Below are 22,556 nucleotides of genomic sequence, written 5' to 3'. Positions count from 1 at the left end.
TTTCCGTGTATTCGCGGAAAAATGAACGAAAATCTCAGCATAATATATGTTTATATATATATACCGTTGTGAATACTGCAGTCGATGTAACGAGCCGAAACGTTTTGTGTTTTTTCACATTTTCGTTTGCTTTCTACGGCAATGTCAAATGAAATCTTATTATACATATAATATTGCGGACTTGTGTGTGATGTAATAATAAATATAAAGGCATTGAATAGCAACACGTTTATATAATAATATGCTAAGTGCATAAAAATCCAATTTATAGGTTGATGCATAAGTAACGTTGTATTTTTTTAAGAAAACAATAGTTAATATTTTCAGATAAACTTAATTAAATCAATCAATTACATAATTTTCATTACTGCTAATGACTGTCTCCCATCTTTTTGTCAACTTTTTAATCGCATTAGAATAAAAAAATTCAAGTTTCGATGCAAAGAACGAATCTAGTGCTGTTTTTACCTCATCTGTTGTATTCAATTTTATACTCTTAAATAATTTTGTCGAGATAAAAACTAGTGAAAATCAGAAAGAGCTAACCGCTGACGATAGACTAAAAAAATGTTAAAAGAAACCCTCCTTTATATAATACAAATACAACATTAAGCACATATATTAAAACAGTTGGTTAAAAAAAATATATGATAGTCAATGTTAAAATACGACGTTACTTATGCATCAACCTATATTATAACATGTGTATAATAGTTAATACACGGAAATAATTCTGTTTCCAAAAATATATTATTTAATGTGAAAATAGTCGAATAATAAGGAATCAATATTGTAGTAAAAAAGTAGTCACGAAATTTAGTAATTTGGCTAAAACGAGTTATGCGTATTTTTTCAGTGCTTTATGCTGAAATTGGCTTTTACATTAGAATAAATATTCTAATAATAGCGTTGTATATAAGTTTAAAAATAGTGGATTTTAAGACTCTCCAAGTTTTAAATTGCGTTTTTTATGTATGGTACAATATATTGATTGCTTATAGTGTTAATTAGAAAGCTCTCTATATTTGTATATTTGAATAGTATTTTTAAGTAGGTTTTTAATTATACGAGAGGTATTTGGAAAGGTTTAAAATCATTAGTAAAATATGTATAATTTTACTCGCCACAAATGTTATTTGCATTTTTTGGTCTATATATTACAGTCATAAATACATTGAAAAAAGCAAGAATAATAATTTAGTTAGTATAGAATAATATGCTAGTACAAATGTGAAAGTAAACAGGTTGGCTTAAGTGGATGGGTGGCCTTGAGTTAAACTTCTAACTTCCACCTTCTTCTGTTATAATATTAATATATTAAATCTTAGACAGGTAAAGATCTAATAAGTATTTTTTTTTGGGTAATCAGATGTCAGATTAAACTGCTCTAATTTTACTTTTTTTTTGTTTGTTTTGGGTTTTGACGTTGAAGAGATATGCAATCAAAATAGACGCCGGAAAATGCTGTTAATATTTTATTATTAAGTTTTACTTGAATTGTAAATATTTTATAAGTCTGAGCGCTCGCGGTGTCCTGTGAATGATCCGCCGAGGTCTCTCGTGTTTATTGTTGTTGCTTGTGATAGTTCTTAAAACGGTTGACCTGTCCATATAAAATCGGTTTGAATCGTGATCATCCGCTCTTAATGTGTGTGATCGTCTCTGGACCTCTTATCTTAAAATGGTTGATCGTCTGCCGATGTGACAGTGTCAGATCTTTTATACTCTTTATTCAAGACGTCTCTATCAAATCACCGATGCGGATGTTGGTTGGCCAACTGCATCGCTTGCACGTTCGATCAACTAAATAAAATACGCCTTAAATAAGTGAAACTGAAATAATAACTTATTTCGAAATCGTTAACTCAAAAGGAGACATTTGTTTGATGAGCATTGTCCAAGGTCTTATATTGAAACGTTTTTTTAGGATTCAATGATTTATTGTATCCGTGATGTTTTGCAACATTCTTTCAATGCCGTAGAATATTTACAGTAATGTTTTTTTTTCTGGTCGTAACGAGGGCTTTTGTGTGGTCCATCCTTTACGTTTCTATTGTATTGTTTTCTTGTTGATTCATGAGCATTTTAGTCACAGCTAATTAACGCAAAACTCCACATGACTTATTGCATTGTTGTAATATACAAATTCATTTTTAGAGTGGATCGGTTTATGGTATTTTCAGAAACTATAAATTTTAGTGCATCCCACTAAAAATATTAACGAATAATAAGACAAATATTTTAATATCCAAATATTTGGATTAGAGATTTTGATTGCCACTGAGCTTTTTATTGACAAGACTTAAATTAATATAATCTATAACTAGCTTAAAAATAAACAATTATATTACATTTTTTTATGGTCTTATAGCTAGCTTACCTTTTCTATATATACAAAATTAGCATATATCGAAAGCCATAAAATACGTGCGGCTTACAAAAAATCTGATGACGTGATGTGATTAATGCGCGGATCTACCGTTTAATTCTGAATATTCAGAACGGATTTGGTACGATATGAAATATGAAATGAGTGAGGAAAAAATACGTAAAACAAGCCGGGCATTGTCTCCTAAAACACCGTCGGGCCGGTGTGGAAAAACGTAACGACTTGACGATGTGAAATATGAACGAGTTGGTCGTTTTGACAGCGACGGCATATTAATCATCCCGCTGGTACAGGAGAAGAGAGAATATTAAAAAATCTCTCGCTAGATTTTGAAATAAAGTTTTGCTAAGGCGCGATACTCCTCGCACCTTAATTTACCAATTTGGGCAAAGTTGTTTCTAACAAGAGAAAATACTGCGAGTAGCAATCCGTTTCAATAATGAGACATACGTATACTAGAAAGACGTTAATTTATTTATTAAAATATACGATTCTTAAAATCAAATCAAGAATGATAAATCGAATGTGATATTATCGAATCTTGATACTGACCCCAACACAAAGGTCAAAAATATATAATTATATATATATATATATATATTATATAATATATTTTAAAACGCCCGTTAATCAAACTATTTATTTTTTTATTTCAAAACCTCACATGTCCTTTTTTCATTGTGTCGCGCATATTTCATTGAAAGAGAGGTAGGGGTAGAAATGTTGAAAACGGTCAGTGAATGACAATGACCGTCGGTCATTATTATTTACGTCACGCTCGGCGGGTAAAATCGAAAAAGGTCATATCGCTTTTGTTGAGAGACATTATGAATTTGTTTTCGGGTAGGCCTCGCCAAATATTTTCGCAACTGGCGTAGGGTAAGGGAAAATAGGGCAGTGTCGATGAGTCGAAACGTCAAACCTTTGCGGTCGGCGAAAAGTCGAAACGATTCAGTGCGGTCTGGCGATTATAAAGGTCCATTTTAAAATAAAAATATGTGTGTCTTAATATTTAATAACTTGTAGAGATTTATAAAACAATAAGTATTATCCCTTTTAATATTAAACTAACATATATCAAAAAGCGAATTTGTTATGTTAGTGCAAATAAAATATTTTATTTTGAAATTTTATGTTTCGAATGTTTTTTTTTTAGTTTTGTTACTCTTCTGAAATGTATTTTTACTGATTCTTTAAATTTTAATATTGCACGATTTTAAGAAATTCGTAAAAGTCGTGTGTAGTCGCTTCAATAGTAGATCTTTGCTTGAATTGGTAGGTCGTTTTTAAGTAGACGTCAGTAGTGTATCGTCAAAGTAGTCCGAGCGCCAAAGCGTTGTGGATTTGAGTGTGTTAATTTGCTTTCGTGGCACGTTATATACACCGTCGTGTGAGCACGCCGTAGCCCCACCACGTACGTTGGAAGGGATCGCTAGGTCCGTAATTACCGCTCGCGGGACTTCAGACGCGCGTGTGCCATATTATTTGACTTGTGCTAATATATATTTTAAGTCACTACATCACTAATCATATAAAGAGTAACAAATTATACATTAATAACTATAGACTGGTTGTAGGCTCTCAGCTCTTATAAATTATTCAGAATTATCCATAAATATGTCTTCAATCATTTTGTTAAGTAAATTACATGAGTTACGTTTTTTTCGTTACATTGTTACTAACCTTTGGTATTAAACCAAAACAGTGATAAAATCTCTTAATGCGAAAAAACAAGTATACGTCATATATAGATTTTGAGAAGGTTTTTGCCAAGGTTTGTCATGGGTTATTTACTATCAGTGCCAGTTCGTCAGCTATATAGGCTGCATGCTGCAGCCCTCACAGTATAAAATTAAGGTTCCTGATTTAAATATTTTTTATATCTAACTTAGACAAGTTAACTTCGTAAATTATTTTTGTCTAGGATAATATTTTATATAGTACATATTTTAGTTGAATTAAGAATATTTTGTTTATCCTTTCAACTTTTATTGTTGCAGTTTTTCTACAATAAATTCTTATTGCTTATTAGTAATTAAAATTTTGGATCTTAGTTGTTCAGATGATCTAACCAGTTATCATTTAGTTATTTGGGTAATCGTCACAGTTTATAAACTATAGCAGCCGATTGTCAAAATAATATTTTACGCCTTTGGGTTTTAATTCAATAATAAAAATAATTTTACAGACTAGTGTATATAATATATATTTAATTACCATTTTCATATTTACAATAAATTATTAGCAGCAACAAAGAAAAATAGAAATACAAGAAACAAAAATTATAACTGATAATAATTTAAAACAAATATTTTCATTTACAAAATATCTTATTTAAGCAGTTTTTAATTTTTAAAAACCGAAAACTGGTTTTAGTAACATTTTTCACAATATTGACGCATTGGGTTACCCTGTTTTTACGATAGTTTTTATTTAATTTTAATTCACCATAGTTTCACGATAATTTTTCTTCAATTTTAATAAATATTGGGTGATTTTTTATAATTTTTATGGCAAGATGGGTCTTGCAAGCGAACGGCTGCGTAACGAAACTACTAAATTTCTTTCCTCACCAAGTTTATTTAAACTATGCGTTTGCTGGCTATATGTTTTGTTTGCTTATTAATTCGATACAGTTCTGTGCGTAATTGCATTCTCTTTTTAATTAGTTTATGCAGTGTTGAGTAATATTTTTTACGTCCAACTTTATACTTGACGATTTTTTTAATATAATTTCTAAGTGAATGAATTCATAGAATTCTGATTTCCATACTAACATTATACCAATAAAATTACATTTATTGTACAATTATATTTACCCTTAAATTTCAAATATTGACCGAGCAGTTTTTTATAAAAAAAATGTATATTTTTATTAACTGAGAACCAAAATATTTTTATAAGTCGATATTTTACATACACGTGTTATTTAGATTTTTCTAAGAATAACAATGTGTGTTTGCCTATGAAGTGATAATTTTATTTCAAGACATATCAATGTTTGACACATCTGCCTCGAAGCGTCAATAAGCTTCCGTCAAAAAATGTTTGCAAGTATTGTATTGTAACGAACGCGGTGTTGTCAGCGGTCCAATAAAGGTTTAACGGTAACGCTAGGATTTGTATAATATTTTAGGCTTAATTGGTTTAGGGGTGGGTTGTGTTGTTAATTAAAAATTACGACCCCTATCGGCGTGTCGAGTTTTACGCCGCGACTATCAAGGGTGTAATTGCGCGCGACGTTGATTGATCATTGACGTGCATTGCACGAACTAGAGTGATCAAATTCGAACAATTTGCGTCGAATTACAGCAAGAATGTGGAGTGTGATTAATCGTTTCACTGCCGACGAGTGTGCCAAACGATAAATATGCATTTTTTGCGGTAATAAAATAGCTACGACCATTTATAAGATAGCAACAATTAATTTCTATGTGGAAGTAAGGGCTTTAAATAATATTAGACGTATTGAGTCAATGTATTCAGTACTTGAATGTTTATTGACTTAAAAGGAAGATCATAATTTTAGGTTCATGCATTTCCCCTGGCCTAGTGGAATTTATTTATAGTTTAGACTAGGGGGTAGGCAAATGCTTAAGAGGGCGGGCCGGATTGATTATTTCTTAAACTTTGATTATTAATCGAGGTTGGTTGAATCAGTACCTTACTATTTTATTTAATATAAAATATAATAATTCTTTAGTAAAACTAATTAAAAAGCAAGGAATTAAATCGAGCATTACCACTTTATATAATAAAAGCAATTGTGAAAATTTAATTACGATGAACGCCTTGATTTTTTTTAACTGATTTAAAAATTACTAAAAAAAAAATTAAAAGAAATATTACGTTAATAAATTCTTAATTTAAAATTTTTTTCTGTAATCTATACTAAGTAATCATAATGAATAAATCATAATTAACACTGCAGGCAGGTTTTTTAAATTATACTTTAAATTTTGGAAAATTCAAAGAAGTAAATTTAAACTCTAATGAACCCTCTGATTAAAAAACGTAGTAGAAATTATACAAATGTTTATTAAATTGTCTTTAACATACAAAAAAAATAAACTAATAAAAATATATATTTAGACACTATTATATTAAAGATTTTCCAAATTCGTCATAGTGGTTTATTAACATAATAAAATAAAAATAGTTTGAGAGAAAAAATGGGTATTTACATGGGCTTAAAAAATTAAAAAATGACATATTTACACACTTCGATTTAAAGTCAGTCGCTGGCTTAAAATGCGTAGAATTGGATGTAAGTTTTTATTAGAGATCTGAAAGCGATATCTTAATTTGTTTTAGTTCATTACAGATCTTTCGCATTGGCACGTCAAACCAACCTAAATTATTATTTGCTTGATTTTTAATTCTTTAAATATTTCATGTCTTAAAACCGAAAAAAAAATCTAAAATTGCCATTGTTTAAATTTTTTTTTACGAAAATTATCGCATTGCAAATAAATTGCTTTTAATCCAATTTTTTGTAGAACTTTTAAAACATCAAATAAAAATAGCGAACTAACCAAAAATAAACAAATCTTGAAATCAGCGGTCGATATCAATATGAAGGTCTAAATTAATTAAACTGTAATTTTAAAAATCTGTGGTGCTGAAATATCTGTAATATTTTTTTTATATTACAAAAGTGATTGTGTTTTCCTTCTCTTAGATTTTTAGAAAAAAGTAATATTTTGACTTTAAATGCTTTTATAACACCTAATATATTATTTAATACTTATCTCATTTGAATAATTTGAAATATAAACCGAAAAAAAATTGCTTGGCCAAAATTTTTTTTTTATTATTTGGATCGATTGATTTGACTGTATCACTGATTCATTTTATAAACCTGATATTTTTTCAGTGTATTTTGGGAAAGTATCTGTTGTTATTTTGATAATATTTTTTTAACCTTTGCGTGAATCAGTAAGACATTTTTAACTTCAAGAAAAATATTCGCTTGTAATAGTATCTTTCATTGCTCCTAAGCTTGCTAATTTTTTAATTATTTAAAATTTATCGATTATTTCTCTAAAACATATTGCAAGTAGAGTAGTATCCATAACATTATTGCTTTCATCTAAACTTTTCAGTATTTTTTGTAATTGAGATTTTGTGAAATATCATTAATACGTCTTGTAAAAATAAATTTTGAATTTAAAAAGGTTATTTTGGTTAGGATTTAATCACTCTGCTGTAGAAATTATGCAATATATATTAAATTCACCCTATGATAATGATTTATTAGCCTTCAAAATTCTATGTGAATTATAGTAACTAGCCTTAGCTATGTCAAGTGTGTAGAATTTAGTTTTATAATTTTCTAGTGTTGTTTCTATAAATTATTTAAAAAAATTGCAATGTACTTAAAACATTTATCTCTTTGTTTGACAATTTTTTGTATTTTTTCTGATGTTTTGATTAAAAGTGTCTTATTAAATTATACTATTTAAAATAAATTTATTACTTGTACATTACAAACATAAAAAATACTGTTGTAGGGAGTAAATAAATATTTTCTTTTCACACATTTAAAAAATTACAACGCTATTCAATGGGTTCATTCCTAAAAATATTTATCTCAATAAATACGGCAATTTACTTTAATCGTTTGATTGTAATAAAATAATTGACGACTGCTATTTGCATCGAGATAATTTTTTGTATACATATCGCTAAAAATAGGCATTCTAATTTATTGATGATTTTCACTTCTTGAGAAATGACAATTCTCGACTTCGCTTGTCAAATTTTTCGAGAATTCTGAAGAAATTTTGATTAATAAAAAAATGTATGTGGTACAGTATTACATTTTATTTTTAAAAAACGCATGCCATCTAAAGATCATAATTTTTGGTTAAAAATTCGACTGTGGAAAAATTCTTCTCGTTTTGTGTTGATGTTGGTTTAACTAGAATCATAATTTTTGGTTAAAAATTCGACTGTGGAAAAATTCTTCTCGTTTTGTGTTGATGTTGGTTTAAGCGACAACAAGGTACTGTAAATTATTCGTTCTCTTGCCCGTTGATTTAAATATTTTGAGTTCTTTCTTTATTAATCTGTTAAGATGTTGGGTTTCTTACACTACTCTCTGTAATGTTGAAAAAATATTTCTTTCTCTAATTGTTGCGCCAATGATAAATTTTGAATTTCTTTAATGGATTCTAATGATTCTAATGGAGTCGTGAGGGTCATCAGAATACGTCGAGCCATTAAATAAACTGCGAATATATTTTGTCTATGTTTCACTTATTTATGTTTTTGAAGGATAACTAAAAAGTTACTCTTTTTTTGATTGGTGAAAGATTTTGGATTTTGCAAATATTTAATTGATGACAGGAATGTCTGGTTTATACCACTATATAATTTATCTTTAAATGCTAGTTGAAATTTCGAGCTAAGCTTATAATTGATATTTTTCAATCGTTTTAGCAAAAATATTATTGTCCCTTCGGTTGTCAATAATAATCGTGAGACAATTGGCAATAGCAGCTGTTGTTATTTTACAAAAACATTATAAAAAAACTTTTTGGATTATCGAATAATAGTCCTAAATTGATTTGCATTCTGCTTAATTTATTATTATTATAGCAAGTTCTTAGATCACCAAAGCAAAGATAAATCCTCCGGCCGGTTAGAGTAATAGAATATTGCAAAAAAATGTTGTTCATTTAAATACTTTTAAGTAGTTATATTTAAAACATACTTTAATACTTTTCAAATACTTTTAAGTAGTTATATAAGCAAAAATAAGGCGAGTTCGAGTGTTTTAAATTTGTAAAAAATTGTCATTATCAGACCCCTATTAAAACTATTCTGTTCCACTTTTATAAGTTTATATACATTTAATATAAAATAAACTTTAGATTGATCGACATTTTGTTGTAATCTAAATTTATGATGGATCACCATATATAACGAAACAGTCGATACGTCAACGTATTCGCTTGTTATTCGACTTATAATCATCTAAACTACCGCTCAAAGCGTTTGTTTCTCCTTTTTCACGTTGTTTGCCAACCGATTAACTTGTACCGCCTCCGTGCCGCACACGTGCCATAAAAACACCCTAAAAAAAAAACAATTTCGTTTGTCCCGTCCCACGTGCTGTGCTGTGACCCGACGAAACAGAAAAAAAACACACATACACACGCGCCATATCAATCAGCGGGAATCAATGAAACAATTCACGTAAACCGAATTTTCCAAACACGCGTCACATTTTATTGTTTTATTCCGGGCGCGCGCCGCATACGAATGCAACGCGTTTTTTGTTCCTTTTCACTGGGTCCCAGTACCTTAGGGGTTGTTCCGTGAAAATTATTATAAGCGGCGTATGAGTTTCACGATCCGATACAAAGACACGTCTTCGGAAAATGTAAGGCAACGAGCTTTTCGCGTGACGAACGCCGACTACTGTTTTAGGGGTGTTTTTTAGACGCCCTGACAAACGCCCGCTTGGCCTGCGGTCTCAACTTAATTACGTGAAAAAGCTGCGGATTTTTAGCTACACTAAAACCAGAAAAAATGTCTTAAATTACTAACTAAAAAGTAAAAAATCAGTATTTTGAGGCTAAAGGAGTATGACTGCAGCTAAATAGATGCTGAAAACAGTTTATTTTATAAACATTTTCAAATAACTACATATAAAGAGAAATGTAGATCACACTATTAGGTGGTGGAGTTAAAATGACTGGTCTTAGAAGGCGTGTCGAGTAGTATTATTGTCGGCTGTGCTTTTGATCGAGCAGCTCGGATTTGTCGTGATGTGTTCTCATATGCTCTCTGAACCATCCGCTGATATTGCTCGTCTTGATGCAGTATCTTGGCTAGTCTCTGTTGTTGCAACTTAATGGCGTCTCCTATCTGTGAGATTAATCTAGTGAATCGCAGTTTCTTGGGCACCTACAAAATGTGTTCATCTTTCAAAGAAAGTGTTATATGTTGAAGCTCTAGTGCCGAGGTTTGCAAAAATATATATATTTATTTTATTTTGTTTTTAGTTAAGCTTAAATTATTTAAGCTTTAGATATGCGAAGTTTAGGTAGTCGTTCTGTTGTCAACGATTAAGTTAAAAAAACTTTATAAACCCAAACTAATTGGTATTAAACATTTATTTAATGCTTTATTATGCATTTAGCGTTGTCCGGAGTTCGCTAATATTTAATTTGAGATGTGACGCTTCAAGACATTCACGTTCTAGTATAAAAAACTTGTAAGACCACACAAAGTTCTGGTTTTATAAGTTTTATAACACCAGAACTTTGTGTGGTTTTATATTGTAATATAATTAGTAAAAGGGGTTTTAAGCTTGATTAAGTAAGCCCTGAAATTGACAAAATATACGAGATAATAAATAGTCACCTTCCTGAAATATACGTTTATTTTTTAACAATAATTTTTATTTATAACACTTATTTTTGATTTAAAACCACTTTAATAAAATAATTTAGCAATTTCTTAAAAATAATATTTGCGTTTTAAGTAAACTATGGGGAAAATAATTATTATTAAATATAAAATAAAAATAATTAATAAATATAACAGTTTAGCTTATGCAAAATCACTCAAAAGCACAGTAATTTTGTTATGAAAAAAATACAGGCCTTTTAATATTAGATATAGAATAAGCTTTTGATGCAGTATAGAATGATGGTTTAATTTTTGTAGTATACAAATATAAGACCAACATTTTTTTGCAATTAAAATTTATGTTGTTTCTCTAAATAATGAGTATCTGATATCCCGTTAACTTCTAGCTGAAATCTCTTTTCTTGTTATCGAACGATATTCTAAAATTTAAAAATGCGTTAATCTATGTATGCTATCAATATCGTTATTATAACAAGGGCTTACAGCTTTAAACCAATTACGAATAAATTATAAAATATATTGAAAACATAAATTAATATTTCGAGATGTGGAAAATTAATATAAAAGAGTGAATTATATTCACAAAACGCAGGCAAAATTCTCTACCGCCTCTCTTAAGTAAATGTAGCAGTTACGTTGAAAATTAATCAAGCGTTAAATTATTGGGTTTACGTCTGGACCCTAAGCTTAAATTTAATAAACTCATTAAGGGCTTACTGCTTTGCATCGTTTAGACCGATATTCAATAGAAAGGTCGCGCTTTCTATAAACATATTTTTTTTAATATAAAAGCAAATAATTAGACCCATCTTAACATATGATTGCTTGGTGTGGAGTACCATATATATAATTTGCAAGTCATGCAAAAAAAGTTTGAAAATAATATACAACACACTTTATTGTAATAATCTTATTAAAAACGGTAATAGGGATTAAAAATTCTAAACTAGAAAATGCATAATTTCACTCACTCACTAATTTATTGTGTTCGAGACTATTGCTTTAGAAGTTGAGATTAAATAATAATGGCTTAGTATCTTAAGTCAAATATATTTAAATTAGCACTAAATCCATTACTGCTTTTTATTTTACTTATATTTTAAATGGTTTTGAGTTTTTTTTATTAAATTGGAATACGATAATTTTTAAAAAAAAAAACACTGAGCTCTGATCTTCTAGTATGTTTTTAGTTCATATTCATTTTTTTATATTTTTTTAATATTGATACTAAATAATCATTTTTTAACAAATTTATAAAATCATCAATCTTTTTTATGTGAAACCAGATTTAAAATCTGCTGATTGTATGAATAGATTAAAAAAAATACAGCTACTCAAAATAACTCATAATATTTAAGTTTCCGCATAAATTATACAATGCAATGGCTTAATCTTTGATTTATACTTTAATATATTATAAATAAAACACGACACTGTGTCAGTAACATAAAGCACTGTTAGGAAATCCAATTTTTGTGATTCGTTTTTAAAAGCCCCGGGCGTAACGCCGCTTTGGCATTAATCACTATCAAATTCCAATTACGTCAACCTCTCACAATGCCCAATGGCAAATCCCGACCCAAAAAAAATAAAACTCCTATTAAACAACAATTTCGCTCATAATTCCTAACTTACCCCTAAGACGATACGATATTTTTTATTATTCTATTAGATTTTATTATTATTATTTCCAGCATTTCGCTCCTCACACCTGCGTCAGTTAGTCGTGTTCCCTTTGATAGGATTACTGGCACAGTTCCATTTCGACTAGGGCCAACTTTTCAGAAAAATATGTTAGCCAGTTGACAAATTCAGTTTGCAGTGTGTTGCTCGACTAACTCGCTACCATTGTGAGCGATGTCCTGTCCGCTTGACAGGTTAACAATATTTGCCGCTTCCTTTTTCTACTCCGACAATGAAAAGATGGAGTATTTCGATGAACGGATCGTTTCCGTCATGGTTGTTAATCATTTGGAAATATATCGTGATATAGCCTTCTTTCATATATTTTGTATAGATATCCAATAAAATAAAAAATCTATATACGGTTAGTATTTTAATTTAGTCTAATAAATAAAATAATTATTTTGACTCGATCAAAATTGTATAATAGTATTTAAAATTATTTAAAGCTATTGCTAACCTTCGTAAGATATAATAACTACTATAAAAATGTCGGATCAAAATATTTCCGATCATCCTGTATAATAAAACACAAATCGCTCCATCTGAGAGCAGATATGCGACGCTTATGTCGCGCAATCGAAATTCTTCGCTCAGACAATATATATGGAAAACTATGAGTTTTCCGAGAAAACGCGACGCGTGCCAACGATGAAAATCACTATCGCGGTGGCGGTGGAGGGGTGTCGAGTGCTCTATAACCTCCAGTTATGGTTCGGAATGATTGATGAAGCGAAATAAAAACGTCAAAAGTGCACTTTTGCGGATGCACCTATTGTTGCAGTGATACCGGCGGGCACACATTCCAGAGCTTCCCAACATAAATTTTATTCATTTTTCGCCGTCGTTTTTGTTAGAACTGGGGAATGATTAACAAGCAGGGCGAGCGTTGATCCGCGCAATGGCATATTTCATTGGTGTATTGTTGAAAAAAGGATGTAGACGGTGATAAATCTCTTTTGCGTGTAAAGTGTCGGGACATGATCTATTTAAATAATGGGTTGTATGGTACAGGGTCATAGAAACGCGAGATAAAACTATTAGGGTTTAAAGCATTATTTTTTCAAATATGAGAGATTCAAGTGTCACTAGCTTGTCCGAGTATATTGTGATGTTAACATTGCTTAGCACTTTGTAATCCAAAAATGTTGACCCATGTCCAAAAAATGTTTCTCTTCAATATTAAACCTTTCTATAATTAATTTTAGAAAGTAAATTCTATATTTATAATAGTATTATAATAATTTAAAAAATATGAAATATTTTTTTAAAATCATATTAACCTATTTATTTATTTATTTTACATTTTATTTTTATTGAAATTTATAATTTATTCAAAATATTAATTAAAGAAATGTACAAATATTATTCTTATTAGATTATAAAAGTTTATTATTTATAAGAATTGATTGATTAAATATTTATTTTATTTTATTTTATATAGTTAATTTGATTATTTAGTTTTCAAATTAATTTTATTTATAGTACTATAAATTTTTAAGATATCATTTAAAATAACTTGAAAAAATGTCCATACGTTATGGATATAGGAGCTGCCAGTAAAAAACAGATGTCCAATACGCGTGGACAAAGGACTCCAAAGGGTTAACACTTTATATTTATAACAAAATATGTTGTCAATTTTTATGGTTTTATAAAACCTATTAAGCTATGGTTATTGATGATAGTGTTTTGATATTATATTTTTATACGTTGATCAAGGATTTATTATAATAATATTTATATGAGGTTCTAAAGTATATTGAGAATGAATCAAAGATCAATAATAAATCTAAATTGCTTCAATAATTATGCCACGAATGCACTTGATTCTGGCACACAGTTCGATGTTATATTTAAAGATTTCGAAGTAAACCATAAATTTATTTTGGCAAAGCTAGCTGATGTGTTGTCGAAAGTGAGTTCCGAATGAAACTTATTGGCAGGAAGTTTAATGCTCGCCCACCTTGCACTGCAAAAGACAATTACATATATTGAATGAGTAATTGCATTTGTTGATTTCCGTCAGCTTTTATTTTTCGTTGAGTGCGACCATCAAATATTTTTAACAAGTTGACACTTGTTGTTTTGGATAATAGCGCAATGTCCTTTGCTAATATATTTTATGCTAAGCCCTTGGAAGGAATGACCAATAGTTATAAAATACATAACAATAGCACAGAAATTTTCTCTTCGTATCATAAAACTGATAAAGTGTATTGTTTTTGAAAGAGAAAGCAATTACGAATGATACAAATATTTGCAAAACATATGTTTACAGTTAAGTGCTTAGAAAGTTTTAAAGAACAATAATAAAAGCGCTGTTATTTGCTTTAAAAATATTTTTATTGAGACATTTAAATAATTTTTCTTTATCATAAATAAAATATATTTTTTGTATAAAATTTCTTTAAATATAGGCAATTAAAAATATTCATAAAATAAAACAGTAGCAAAATTATTGATTTTTATGATAATCATAATAGACAATATTTTTTCTATCGATTTTTAATATAGATTTTTGAATCATTGTGACGAAGTATAATACAAGCAAAATATTTTTGCATCACATTAATGGCATTGCGATTAATCACCTCGATATTTAACTTAGGGTTTAAAAATCTAAAAGTATTTTAAATAATCATAACTGTCCTGACCTTTCTGTCAAGAGCGTTTTTAATATTAATAAAACATTATTAGTATTATTCATTTATATTGTCACGCACAATTTGTATGTATTAGTTTTTTTCTTGGGTGTGTCTGTAAGGCTTAGGCGTCTCTAAAACGGGTTTAACTTTAAATACTTAACATCCAACTGAGCAGAAGGTTGCGAAGAAAGAAGCGGTGGCTTTTATCGATTGTAATGATCTAAAGTTGGGCTAGCTTTCTTTAGGTCGAAGTTCGTATAATTTTTTTTTCAAAAAATGCAATGGAACAATTTTTACTAATGGTTTTAAACCTATGATTTTAATACCTCTCATACAATTATAAATGTACTTGAAAAAGCTATTCAATCATATCCCCTGAATTGGAAAGTCACGTTCGCCGTTTTGACTCATTGCTTTTGCAGATAGTAAAATACAAAAAATAAAATAACCCCTGTATAAACAAAATGGAAAAAAAAAATATGAAACAAAATCGCACCACCGCGAATTTAACAAGTCCATCACTCTGTGTTATGTAGTAGTCGCTTGTGTGTTTTTTAAACCAAAAAGTGTGTTATGTCCGAGCACATCGCGGACGAAACTGCTACACATAAATTTTAATTAAAACCAGGATCGACCTATTTCACTTTTTGAACGAACGTGCTTTACAGAATCGTTTCGAGTCTATGTGCGCGTGTATTCTGGTTCGTTTGCAAGCAACAGCGTTTTTTTCCGACTGCGCATTCGTTTCGCAATCGTATTTCATATTTGAATGCGAATTCAGCCAAGTCGATCGCATTACTGCACACACACGCTGGACGGAATGTGTAATATGAAGTGTCGATAAATTTGGGTGGACTCTGAAGTGGCGTTTAATTTGTGGATCCTCTGAATGTTTGGTTTGAATAAAATAAACCTCTTATATCAACTAGTGAAATTGGGGAAATGTGCTTTGGGAACTACACATAAATTATTATTTATCTAAAACATGAGTTAAATATTTTTCTGGTAGTAACGAGGGCTTTTGTGTGGTCTCATCCTATACGCTATTGTCTTATTTCATTGTTAATAGATTAACATTTTGGTCACAGTAAATAAACGCGAGTTTTAATTAAGCCTTGAAAAATCCAATGGTAATTGATAAACTCGAAGCAATATCATACCATAATAATGAATAATTAATATTGCAAATTTAAAAAAGTAGAAATATAAAAATAACTTAATTGTACATACTTCGCAGAACTTTTACCATGCAGGTATTTAGACTTAGATATGTAATTAAATAATTAGAGTGATATTATAAAAGTCCCTCAGAAACAAAAAATGTAGATTTTTAAAAACAGTATATTTATTTTTTGTGAAAAATTTAAAAGAACTCTACAGTAAATGGAGCATATTTAAATTCATTTAATTGCAGTTTTAAAATAAAACTAATTATAATGAAACAATTTGATAAATTAGTTTATGTTCTTAAAAATGATTTTGACTAAACTTTTCTTTGAAATTTAATTTAATTTTTTATAAATATTCACATATTTTTAATTAAATATAAAGTAAAAGTAAAGTTAACAACGTGAACATTAATATTTAATTAATTGATACAAAATTAAATAATGTAAGCGTAAATTAAATTACACAAAATCATATCTTAAAAATACATTATATTTTATTTAATCATAGTGATGTTTTAAAAGCATTTAACAACTTAAAATAAACATTTTGCTTTACAATTTAAATAAATTTATAGAAACTTTTGTATATAAAGCAAATTTTAATTATTAAAAATGTAGTTAAAAAATTTAGAATTTTATATTTAATTGAAAAAAAATCAGTCAATTAATACAATTCTTTCTTATATAACTTTTACGTTTAATTTATTTTATGATAGTTCCATATATATCATTATGATAAAAATCTCTATCAATTCACAGATAAATACAATAATATGAATTTATCTTGGTAAGATTATTATTAAAGATAACAAGAACCATATAAATCTATGTACGATTTACATAAGACGATCATGTATTTAAAAGAAGTAGTTATTTTTTAATTACATAATTACGTATAAATATTTTTATAGAAAGATCCATTAGAATATGCAAATTACAATAAATCTAAGATTAAATATTTAATCTTGACTAATGTACCAAAATACCCATTTCGATCCAAATAGATTACCCGTAAAACTCAATTTATGTCGGGAATCATATTCGATTAGTCAAAATCCTGATAGTAACCCAATTCATGATTATGTTCCCTCTCAAATTATACCCACACATTGCTAAATAACGCGCATAAACATTGTTTGCATTAGACGATCTATTAGACGCAGGAATAGATTATCTCTATCTAAGAGCTATGTTTATAACCCGCATTTTGCGCCAGATTAATGAAATTTGTTTGTTATTCAAATATGATGTGAATGTTTTTAAATTTAATTTTTACCTACATCGTAGTGTGTGTTGCATTGGCGACGAGATCAGTGTGGTACAGTGGCTGGACATTATTTATAGTTGGCGGAAGCGGCTAAGCAATAATTCAAAGTGACCCGTGAATAGGACAGCGATACACGCATGGATGTATGTGTGTAAATGGGATTAGTGAACGATACACGAATGATAGAGTATCACCGGATGGTCCAGATTGAATTTACCATCTAATGCCATATTTATATTTATTATTAATTTTTATCATTAGATATTATAAAAAATGGTAGAACTGTGGCATTATTATTAATAATAATTTTTCTCTTCATCTTTTATTTTTTTAAATTGATCAGACTAGCAGATATTAAACAGATTAATTTATAATATCAGTGTATCAAAAAGCTAGATGACTACTGTCTTGTACTTTAAGCGCGTCGCTTAAAAATGCCCCGGAATCTTGAAGCTAGATTTTTTGAATAGAAGGATTGTTCATGTTACCCTTTAAAAGTAAAATAATATGCTTTTCAATAAATTTTCGGGTTCATGACGCTTGTGTTTCTAATTTGAATGTAATAGTTGACACAAAAATTATTATAAATTTATCTTAGTATTGTGTAAGATGTTGTCACCATAACACATTACATACTCCTGAAACAAAGCAATGCATTATTTGAATTATATAATATTATCAATATATGTATGTACGTAAATCACAATATGTACACGCGTGAGACATTAATATTTTCATTACGTTTTCAATATAAATACAGACTAATTTAATAAATAAATCAATCAGTCCCTAGAACTATAGGATCATACAGTCGTGTTACTCGCGGAGCATCCCTACTCTTCTCGCTGTTTCATAACGCCCGTGCATCAGAGACACGGCGCAATAATATTTATGAGCGACTTATAACATAAAGTCCATAATATGAAGGCGCAGAAGTAGAGAAACATATATCAAACGAACTTTTTCATATAGATATTTATAATAAATCAGTTTTGCGTTTTTTTAATCATTTGTGAATATTTTTCTTTGTAAAATTTTTAAATTAAATATTCTGCTTAATGATTATCTAAGCTAAACCTAAGTGCTATAAAGGCCGTGAATCACTTATTGATTATGAAAGTAAAAAGCAACTTATGTAGTAGCACGTGTTATATTGTAACGAAAGATTTGCAACAAATTATAGAATAATTAAGAGCTATCTAAAATCATCCGTTTTCATAAACATTTTTTTAAAATCTGTTTACAATTATAACGAGTGTTTATTTTATAAATATTACAGAAATTTAAACATATATTTACAATTAAAATAGATTATGATTCAGTGGATAACATTTTCTAAATTTATTTAAAGTACTTGATAAATACTTTCTAACCAACTTGTACCGTATTAGCAACACAGTATGAATAAACAAGATTTCGTGCGTGTATATAAGGGTCCAATTTAAAAATTTACGATCCCAATAAAACTGACGGACCACTTATTTGCCAGAAATGGTCTAAAGTAGTTCGTACTTACTACTAATAAAAATGTTTCGTCGAATATCCCCAATTCGATTTTTCCACTGTACAAATTCACTCCTGATAATTATTAGAGCAGAAAGCGATAATTGAATGTCCTTTTTTTTCGTCAGCAGACCGAAAAAAGTATTACAATAGCACTACACAAAAGGGTAGCAGAATACAGTGTTTCAAATGCACCAGTCATGGACACGGGGCAAAAAAGCTGCGCTGGGAATTTCGCGAATCAAGGGCTCGAATAAAGGGTTGGAGCCTCTAAGGGCTGGAGGGCAAAAAGCCAACTTGGTGTAATTTATATTTGCGGTGTGTTGTTGTTTTTGCCTGTGTTGAATTGGTAAAAAGGCTTCTTTATCGCAAAGCGATTTGACGTAGATAGCCAGCAGTGCTAATGATCTAAAGGTAAAAACTTAATATTATCTTTGGGATATAAAATTATTAATAAAAAGTTTGGTTTTTGCAAAAATCACTCGAAAACATATTAACTTAATAGTTTGACTAATTTTAATATGAAAAAGAGTACTGGACTTTTAATGTGAGATATAGAAAAAGCTTTTAACACAGTATGGCATGATGGTTTGAAACGCAAACTATACAAAAATAAAAGCCCTGACTATCTTCCATGCTAAATACGTATATTTCTGAAAATTAAAAGCAATATTATTGCACTAATTAACGATTAATCTAAACCCGTAAAATTCCAGCTGGAGCTCCTCAGGAAAGTTTGCTAGAGCCGTTTCTCTTTATCTTAAAAACGAACGTCTTGCATGCGTATAGTAGCACTCAACAGATACAGCACTTTATTTTATATAAGTACTTTTTTGTAAGCTCAGCTTTATATTTTAAAAACTGGCTTACAGCAAGAATGATGGGAACCTTAAATTCTTGGTCAAGGTTTATTTTGTTGTATTAGAAATTTCAATTATATCTGCTTCTAATTTTAAGCTTACCGAGCCTACGGGGAGTTTGTCGATGTTAATTATTAGACCATTTTTTTAACATTTTTATTTACAAACTCTAGGGATCTTTGAAGGTGTCAACGGTCCGTGTCATCAGCATAACGAATATTTTTTTGTGTTTTCTCGCCGATTTTTTTCCTTTTTGCGCCTCTGGTGCTTTTTCGCATATGGTTTCGGAGAATAAATTAAAAATAGTTAAAAAAACACATCATTGTCTGACACCTCTCTGTATTGGAATATGATTTGTTTGATCTCTTACTGTATCTCTGTCATCTAGCCCGATAGAAATTAGGGCACTTTTAAGACAATCATGCTTTACGCGATCGAATGCATTTTTAAAATATATAAGAGAACAAGTTTTCGCTTCGTAATATCTCTAAAGTAGCGTTTGCATTCAGAATAGTGCTTTTCGTGTATCTAGGCCGTTCCGAGTGTTTTCAGCAAGTAACTTATTAAGCTGTCAAGTCTGAAGTCATATACAAAAATAGATAAAATATAGTATCTTACGTGTTAACTTACTAACACCTATATCTAGAAATAAACCCACAAAACCAGTTGGCTCCGTTGATGGCCATAATCGTATAAAGCACTGCAATTCACATTCCAGAGCCCACTATACTGCTATCCTTGGTCAGACGGCATTGTCCTTTTCCTACGATACAAACGACGAAGTGCAATCCTTGCGGGTGCATTTAATGGGACTCTACTGTGCTCGAGCGCGGGGCGTTTATCAGGGGGCCCGCCGGGGAGCGATTCGTTTTGTGCTCCCGGTTTTGCGGCCCAGCGCGGATGATGCATGTGGGCCGCAGAACGCGCCCAAGACAAATGCAGCTGGCGAATGCATTATTTCAATTTGCACAGAATTTGCATGCGGGCCGCGAGAATCTGAGCACACAAATACGCCCCTCGTTTAACACACATCTCCCTTGTTTTTAAGATCATAAAATTGCGAGAAGAAATATAGAGAAGTGCTTCCAAGAATAAGAGCTTAGTTTATTTATGATCATGGCGATAGTGTAATATTTTAATTTTTCAAGCGTTGGCTATTTTAATTTGTTATATTGTGGACAACGACAACTTTAGCGAGCATAAGTGCAACTCAGATTTTATAGTTCTTGATCAGCCAAAATATTTTCTTTTAAAATTATTTTATTAAAATTGTGATGAACACGCTACCTTTGGTTATACCAAGAACACAGTATTCTTGGGTTTTAAATTTAATTAGCACACATAGTAATAATATTTAAGCATAAAGTCAGTAATTGGTATTCATGAGTTATTTCTTTAATTTTGCCATACTACAAACTACTAAATATTTTGGTAAGAAATTTATTATTAAAATAAAATTAAATGGTTTCATAGTTTTAGAATCGTAGCTCTAAGCAGCTGGGTAACGGAATTATCAAGAGAAAAACATTGTGATTCGAGAGCGTTGTTTTAAGCCAAATGTCTTTTGTCTGCTCTTGAACGTTCTGCATACACCCAGAGCAACTTTGTTTAGTAAAAATGCTTTTAAAAATATATACCACATCTTTTGCACAGAATATCTGGCTGCATAGATACATTTATTTAATTATTTTCCATCTGCATTAATTTAATTAAAATTCCTTATTTTATTAATATATTATATGTAAAAGGGATAGAATAAACTTTTTATTTTTTAATGTAGTTCATAAACCACTTGTATAATTAAAAAAAATATAAATGGGTAATAATTTTTAAGACGGTTTTAAGCTACATATTTTTTTGTCAAGCATTTTCTATTTTTTTTTTTAATTCTGTTTTATTTGCATTTAATTGTAAGCCTTTGATACATTTTGAATTTAACTCAATTCAATGATTTTTAAGGTCATCAACGGTCTTAGTAAATATTGCCGTGTCATCAGCATAACTCATGTTGTTAATTGTCCACCACTGAACTTAATTTATTTTTATTAAAAATATAATACATCTTTCTGTTTTGACACATCTCTCTATTGAAAGATTTTATGTTTCTTCTTATTTAATGTTATAGCTAATTGATTTTAGTACAGATTTTTAAAAAGTCATCTTGTCCGAGTATGATGCAAAATATTTGAACGGCTTATTATCTGCGTATTTTTTATGTGAATCATTTGTTTTAATTATTTTTTTTACCAGAAAATGTGCATATTTTTTTATTAAATTATGTTGTCCTTCTGGCAATAAAATAGCAATAGGAGCTGAAGAGTATATTTAGTCCAACTTTACTCGTTACTTGTGAGTGGTTAATTTATAATACTTTTTAAATAATTAAAAAACTCTTTCACATATACCAATAACCTATTATTTTAATATCACTATACACATTTATATTGTTTCAAAAGCTCTATTGAAATTTAAGAACTGCTCCAATGATCTTATTTGTATCCTTGGCCACCAACCAATCAGTCTCTAAATAAATTGATTAACAAACTATTTATGTTAATATTAAATTTATGAAAATTTAATTTTGAATTGATAGTAAATATTATATATAAATAAAACCCTTAAATAGTATACTATGTGTATTATAAAATGTCT

The 22,556-nt window shown here is 29.4% G+C and overlaps 1 protein-coding gene across 17 annotated transcripts in view; it reads left to right on the top strand.

Annotated features, from left to right (window-relative positions):
- The window catches only part of LOC148235462 (hemicentin-1-like), a 556,592-nt gene that overhangs the window by 41,564 nt on the left and 492,472 nt on the right, over positions 1–22,556 (top strand). The window lies entirely within an intron of this gene.

The sequence above is a fragment of the Plectrocnemia conspersa genome, unplaced genomic scaffold (assembly GCF_051122295.1).
Source record: "Plectrocnemia conspersa isolate PC_06_02 unplaced genomic scaffold, ASM5112229v1 ptg000005l, whole genome shotgun sequence".
Lineage (NCBI taxonomy): Eukaryota > Metazoa > Arthropoda > Insecta > Trichoptera > Polycentropodidae > Plectrocnemia > Plectrocnemia conspersa.
Note: the sequence above shows the minus strand (reverse complement) of the source record. Positions and strands in the feature narration are given on the sequence as shown.